We start from the raw sequence: 7500 nt of genomic DNA on the forward strand, positions 1-7500 counted from the left end.
TTTGACTTTTTTTCTATATCTCTCTCCATTACCTTCTGAAAACATAGCATACGTTTTTATTTTCCCTTTAATATGACCATTTTATTGCCTCCCTCTCTTCCTTTTTCATATTTCTTCTCAAAACGCTGTCTCTATTTTTTTTTCTTTTTGCTTTAGTTAGTTTCTATCTTTCTTCATTCATTATTCTCGCAAAACATAGCAGACCTTCTTATTTTCTTTTCATTATGACCCTTTTTCCCTTTCTCTCCTCTCCATCTTCCTTTTCAGATCACTATTTATTTACTCTTTCTTTAATTCAACCCTTGTTTCTGTCTCTCTTCCTTCATCACTCTCAAAACACAGTTTATCTTCTTATTTTATCTCTAATGTAATCCTTTTTTCTTTCCTCCCGCCGCGTCAGGAGGTTTGGTCGGACCGCCGGAGGAGCAGGAGTCCCTCAACTGCCTGTTTGCGAAGGAGCTTTGTGATAAGGACGCTAACTGCTCAGCGCTCCTTAAGGTCATCCCAGTCCTGTGTGGCCCCGAGCTAGGTGAGTCTTCCCTCTTAAGTCCCGCCTGAGTCACGTTTTCTTTTGCTTAAGGTGAAGGTTGGGTTGTGCAGAGCAGTGTTTCTCAGTCTTTATGTTCATGCACTGTTCTGGGAGCTTTTGACAAGTTCATGTACTCCAGCGCCTTGGACGATTAAATACAAAAAATCAAATATTTAACGTTTTTCTCTATTTTTGAAACTGAAAATATATAAATAAAAGTTATGTCTCTATTTGGTACATCTTTCCATGACTACTAATCACTCTGAGACATCTTTACTTGTCTTACAGCCACCTCCACTCTTTGAACTGGCTAGAAATTGGAAAGTCTATTATTTTTAGTCCCCCTTCTTTCTTGTAGGTGCTTGTAAAGATTTCAGGCACTACTTCTGGTGCTGTTAATTGTTTCGTATTGCAGTGAAAGAGATAAACACAGAAAGGAGCTATTCGGTCCTAAATAATTGTTATATAGGTGTTAATTGTATTTTTCATGTAAGAGGGGCTGTGGTCAAGGTCAACAAAAATTGAATAAAAGACCTCCCTCAATTTCAGTTCCCAAAGAGAAGTCAGAGTGTAATAAAACAAAATTCTACGTATCAAACTTGTCTGAGTGTAATATACAAATACAATACATAATTTTCTAATACTTTAATCTCAGTTTAAATTAATTTCTTACCTGACTACCTGGCACACAATTTTCTTCCTACATTTTTTTTTCTTTTCTTTTTCTTTTTCCTTACTGCGCACTCCAACACACGCTGGCCATCTCACCTGCCCCTCCGTGTGCACCGTTATTTTCATATGGCCTTTAGAAACATTCCTGCACTCACGTTGACTAACACTTTTGTAGAGTGTGGTGTTTTGACGTTGTTGTTGTTGTTGTTGTTGTTGTTGTTGTTGTTGTTGTTGTTTTTAGTTGTAATATTTCAGCTGAGTGTTTAGATATTGCTACAGATTGCCAATATTTTTTTCTTCCTCAGTCTCTTTTCCTTCTCCTCTTCGTCTTCATATTCCTTTTCTTTGTTTTCTTTCTCTTCTTCGTCTTATTTCTCTTCTTTGTTTTCTTTTCCTTCTCTTCTTCGTCTTCGTATTCCTTTTCTTCGATTTCTTTCTTTTCTCTTCTTCGTCTTATTTCTCTTCTTTGTTTTCTTTTCCTTCTCTTCTTCGTATTCTTATTCCTTTCCCTCGTTTTCTTTCTCTTCTCTTCTTCATCTTATTTCTCTTCTTTGTTTTCTTTTCCTTCTCTTCTTCCTATTCTTATTCCTTTTCTTCGATTTCTTTCTCTTTCTCTTCTTCGTTTTCTTTCTCTTCTTCATCCTTCTCCTTCTTTATTCTCTTTCCCTCTCTTTTCCGTCATCTTCCTCTTGAGTATTTTTTTCTCTTCCTTCATCTCTTCTTCCTCTTCCTCTTCGTCTTCATCCTTCTTTCCTTCGTCTTCTTTTTTCTTTTCCTCTTTATTTTATTTTCCTTCTTTTCATTCATCTCTTCTTCCTCCCCTTCTTCATCTTCTTCCTTTTCATCGACTTCATTTTTCTCTTCTTCTTTGTTTTCTTTTCTTTTTTTGTTTTCTCTCCCTTCTCTTCTACCTTTTCCTTCTTTTTTTCCTTTCTCTCTCTTTTCTCTCTTCTTCATCTTCTTCTTTCTCTTCAGTATATTTTTCTCTTCCATCGCCTCTTCCTCCTCCTCTTCGTCTTTGTCTTCCTTCTTCCTCTTTCATTTTTCCCCTCTCTTGCTTTCTTCTTAGAGATATTAAATGTACTGCTGTTTGTTCTTACTATCTCCCCCTCCTCCTCCTCCTCCTCCTCCTCCTCCTCCTCCTCCTCCTCTGTTCAGTTTTTTAAAGGATATAGTAACCTTGATGCACATAAATATTTTACGATTGATCATTTTAACCTGACAAGAAATATGGATTCAAGATTGTACCCAAACGTTTTTTAATCCCTCGAGGCCAAACATTGTTTCCTTTAATTGTACAGTAAATATATGGAATAAACTTCCTGCAGAAATCGTAAACAGCAATTCTGTTGAATCATTCAAAAATAAAATAGACAAATATTTAAAAGCAAATCCCCAACAAGCTCTCTTCTTGTCCGAATAATTACTAAATACACTAATAAACTCTTATTCTACACCAGTTTTAATATAACTTGTATTAACTTTGAGATAGGCGTATAGAGTTCACCGTAGGGTGAATAGTAGAACTTCCTTTCATCCTTTCCTATGAAAATTCCATGTTAGTTTTTCCATACTGCATGGTACTTTTCCCAACTATTTCCATGCCAGCGCAAGCTGTAGGGAGTGGTGGGTGGGGAGGAGCCTTCTGCTATGCTGTCCTGTCTCTTCCCTGTAGCTAGTTAGAAGTAGTTACCAAACAGCCTTGCAAGGACCAAAAGGTCTGTTGCTGTTTGGCTCTCCTTTGTATTCCTTTGGATTCCACTTCGTCTTCTTCCTCCTCCTCCTCTTCGTCTTCTTCTTTCTCCTCGTTTTTCTTCATTTTAAATTTACTTTTAACTTTTTTTTATGACTCGTAAAAAAACAACAAGTCTGATGCTACTTGTTCTTCTTCAAACTCCTCCTCTTCCTCTTCCTCTTCCTCCTCCTCTTCCTCTTCTTCTTCCTTCTCTTACTACGAGGAAGAGAAGTAATCCTTGCTCTTAAGGACTTCTTTTTCTTGAAAGAGAGAGAGAGAGAGAGAGAGAGAGAGAGAGAGAGAGAGAGAGAGAGAGAGAGAGAGAGAGAGAGAGAGATTTGTAAGGAGCATCACGTGTAGAGGTTCCATGCTTAGAATTCTCTCTCTCTCTCTCTCTCTCTCTCTCTCTCTCTCTCTCTCTCTCTCTCTCTCTCTCTCTCTCTCTCTCTCTCTCTCTCTCTCTGGTAATTTGCTCTGCGCCTCACGTGTTCCTCCTCCTGCGCCACGCCTTTCCTGTTCCTCCTTCAGCACCTGCAGGAAAGTGATCCGCTAGAGAGAGAGAGAGAGAGAGAGAGAGAGGGGGGGGGGAACACAAAAACACAGAGAGACAGACAAACAAACACAAAGGCAGAGAAGAGAAAAAAAGACTCAACAAATCATTAAACGAAAGGAAAACCAGGAACATTTTTACACCACCGCTTCTACAGAGACACAGGGAGAGAGAAACACGAAGACAGAGACAGAGAGAGAGAGAGAGAGAGAGAGAGAGAGAGAGAGAGAGAGAGAGAGAGAGAGAGAGAGAGAGAGAGAGAGAGAGACAAGACGAAAAAGAGAAACAAGAAAGAGAGAGACAAAGAGGGAAAGAGAGAGACAGACTAACACAAACACACTACAATAAAGAGACAAGACAAAGAGAGAAACAAAAGAGAGACAAAAAGGGAAAGAGAGACAGACTAACATAAACAGAGAAAGAAAAGAGAGAGAAAAAAAAATCAAGAAAACAGCAAACTTGAATATTATTAACATTTTACACTTTCGGTTGTAGAGAGAGAGAGAAACAGAAGCAGAGAAACACAAAGACAGAGAAAGACAAAGAGAAAGAGAGAGAGAGAGACAGAGAGACAAAGAAAGACAAGCACAAACACAAACGCGCAGAGAGAGAGAGAGAGAGAGAGAGAGAGAGAGAGAGAGAGAGAGAGAGAGAGAGAGAGAGAGAGAGAGAAAAGAAAAAAACACCTAAACAACAAATAAAGAGAGATAAAGACAAAAGAGAGAGAGAGATAGAGAGAGAGAGAGACAAAAGAAAAATGAAAAACCACGAACAGAGAGACGGGAACACAAAAAAAAAAAAAAAAACACAATAAACAAGAGCAGTACGATGAGGCCTTTACTTCGCCCACTTCCTCTTCCAGGCACTAATTCCCAGGGCGCCAAACGTCCCCAGCAGGTCAGAGGAAGACTTCATGATTGCAATACAGGGGGAGCGGCAATTTCTCTTCCTTTGACCTTGCTGTGGAAAAATGTGCCGTACTGGGGTCGTGTGGAGAGAGAGAGAGAGAGAGAGAGAGAGAGAGAGAGAGAGAGAGAGAGAGAGAGAGAGAGAGAGAGAGAGAGAGAGAGAGGGGGGGGATTTTAAGAGCAGTTAAGAGATACGAAAGCAAAGTCTAGAAAATATTACGAGAAGGAGGAAAGAAGAAAGAAAAAAGAAGGAAATAGAAGAGAAAAAAATAAGGAAAGGAGGAAAAGGTGAAAGGTGCGGAAAACTGAAGGAAGGAGGAAAAACAGGAAAAGAAGGAAATAGGAGGAAAAAACGGGAAGATAATAATGAAAAGGGAAAAGAAGGAAAGAAAAAAGGAGGAAGTAAAGAGAAAAAATAAGGAGAGGAGGAAGATATGAAACGCGAGGAAAAGTAAAGGAAGAAAAGAGGAGGAAAAGCGGAGAAAGATGCCAATGAGAAGAAAAAAGAAGTGGAGGGAGAAAAGAGAAGAATGAAGAGGAAAGAAGAGAATAAAAACGAGGCAGATGAAGATTTATTAGACTTATAGGAATAGAAGAAGAAGAAGAAGAAGAAGAAGAAGAAGAAGAAGAAGAAGAAGAAGAAGGAGAAGAAGAGAAGGAGGAGGAGGAGGAGGAGGAGGAGGAGGAGGAGGAGGAGGAGGAGGAGGAGGAGGAGGAGGAGGAAGAAGAAGAGGAGGAGGAGGAGGAAAGAAAGAAGACAAAGGAAAACAAAACAGCAACAGACCTTTTGACCCCAACTAAGCTGCTAGATAAAAGAAAACGAGGAGGAGGAAGAGGAAGGGAAAGAGGATGAAGAAGAAAAAGAAAAGAATAACAAGAACAAGGTACAAAGGAAAACAAACAGCAACAGACCTTTTGCTTTCTACTGAGCTCAAGAAGTTAAATAAAGGAATAGGAGGAGGAGGAGGAGGAGGAGGAGGAGGAGGAGGAGGAGGAGGAGGAACAGGGAGAAGAACAAGAAGAAAACGAAGAAGAAAGAGAGAAGGAGGAGGAGGAGGAGGAGGAAAGCCAAGCAGCAACAGACCTTTTGGTCCTTGCAAGGCTGTTTGGTAACTACTTCTAACTAGCTGCAGGGAAGAGAGACAGGACAGCACAGCAGAAGGCTCCTCCCCACCCACCACTCCCTCCAACTTGCGCTGGCATGGAAATAGATGGGAAAAGTACCATGCAGTATGGAAAATCTGACATGGAATTTTCATAAGAAAGGAGGAGGAGGAGGAGGAGAAGGAGGAGGAAGAAGAAGAAGAAGAAGAAGAAGAAGAAGAAGAAGAAGAAGAAGAAGAAGAAGAAGAAGAAAAGGAGAAGAGAAAGAGAAAAGGAAGAGGAGGAGGAGAGAGAAGTAGAAGAAAACGAAAAAGAAGAGGAGGATAAAGAGAAGGACGAAAGGAGGAGAAGAAAGAAGAAGAAAACGAAAAAGAGGAGGAGGAAAAAAGAGAAGGACGAAAGGAGGAACAGGACCAAGAGGAGGAATACAAAGGAAATTCAAACAACAACAAACCTTTAGGCACAGTACTTGCAAGGAGGAGGAGGAGGAAGAGGAGAAAGAGAGGAAGAGAAAGATGAGAGGAGGAAGAGGAGGAGGAATACAAAGAAATACAAAAGAAAGGCCAAATAGCAACAAACATTTAGGTACTTGCAAGGCTGTTTAGAGGAGGAGGAGGAGGAGGAGGAGGAGGAGGAGGAGGAGGAGGAGGAGGAGGAGGAGGAGTGGTGACCTGGCATGGCTGTGTTGACCTGAGTAGTGACGCAAGCTGGGCGGGCCACTGTGCATCGCCTCCGCCTGCCACCTGTTGCTCTACCTCTCCCTCTCTCTCTCTCTCTCTCTCTCTCTCTCTCTCTCTCTCTCTCTCTCTCTCTCTCTCTCTCTCTCTCTCTCTCTCTCTCTCTCTCTCCCTCTCCCTCTCCCTCTCCCTCTTCCCGCCTCGCTCTCACTCTCTCCCCGAAAGCGCAAGGTGGAAAATTGTTAATAAATGGTTTTGGAAGGATCTCTCTCTCTCTCTCTCTCTCTCTCTCTCTCTCTCTCTCTCTCTCTCTCTCTCTCTCTCTCTCTCTCTGCCTCTTATTTTCTTCTTAATATTTTTTGCTTGTATTTTTTTTATTAAAGGAAATTTTGAAATGGAACCGTTTTATTTATTTTTATTTATTTATTTATTTTTCATTTTATTTATTTATTTATTTTTTCTTTTTTGTTCTTGTTAGGAGAGTAAACTGTCTTCTTATCCGCACAATTTTTTTTTTATCTATATTTGTTTAACTTTTTTTCCTCTCTTTCCCTCCTCTCTAGAATGAAAAAAATATACAAGGATTAGCAAACTCTCCTTTTTTTTCCTTTTTTTTATGGAAGGTTTGTCGTTGTATTTAAAATCTTTCTCTCTCTCTCTTTTCATTTATTTCTTTTATATTTTGTTACGTATGTGCTTCTGTTTTTTGTTTCCTTTTTATTATTCTCTGGTTTTCTCCTTTTCCTAACTTTCTTGATTACTTTTCACTTCATTTACTATCTCTAATTTTCTGTTTATCTTCCTTTATTTTCTTAATTCTCTTCATTATTCTTGTACTGTCATGATAGCTTCTTGTAATCTTGGTGCATGCTTTCGTGTTTATCTTCTTCTTCCCCTATTCATTCTTTCTACCTTCTTGTTCCCTCCTTCCATCTTCAATTCTTCCTTCTTGTCTCATATTCTTTTCTCTTCTTACGTGTTTCATTTCTTGGTGATTCTTGAGTTACATTATTATTATTATTATTATTTTATTTATTCACTCTATATTCTAACTTTCTATTTTTCATATTAACTTTTTGGCGTTACTGGCTGAATATTTGAAGCTTCGACACTGTTGCAGGATTTATTTATTCAAATGTTAAAGTTCTGGGAGTGAAAAGAGACAGACGAGGGATGTACAAAATTTGAATTAATTTTTATTTATATGTAATCTGTACTCGTATTTGGTCATTTTTGTGCTTCGTCAGTAAACTTAATTATTCACGGTTTCTCTCTCTCTCTCTCTCTCTCTCTCTCTCTCTCTCTCTCTCTCTCTCTCTCTCTCT

The 7500-nt window shown here is 39.3% G+C and overlaps 1 protein-coding gene across 1 annotated transcript in view; it reads left to right on the forward strand.

Moving 5' to 3' along the window:
• Positions 1–7500, forward strand: part of LOC135089106 (uncharacterized) — a 94661-nt gene that overhangs the window by 45436 nt on the left and 41725 nt on the right. Inside the window, exon 2 of the mRNA XM_063984340.1 lies at positions 401–529. The gene's annotated coding sequence lies outside the window, so the exon portion shown is untranslated. The remainder of the gene's footprint in view (positions 1–400; positions 530–7500) is intronic.

The sequence above is a fragment of the Scylla paramamosain genome, chromosome 32, assembly GCF_035594125.1.
Source record: "Scylla paramamosain isolate STU-SP2022 chromosome 32, ASM3559412v1, whole genome shotgun sequence".
Taxonomy (NCBI): domain Eukaryota; kingdom Metazoa; phylum Arthropoda; class Malacostraca; order Decapoda; family Portunidae; genus Scylla; species Scylla paramamosain.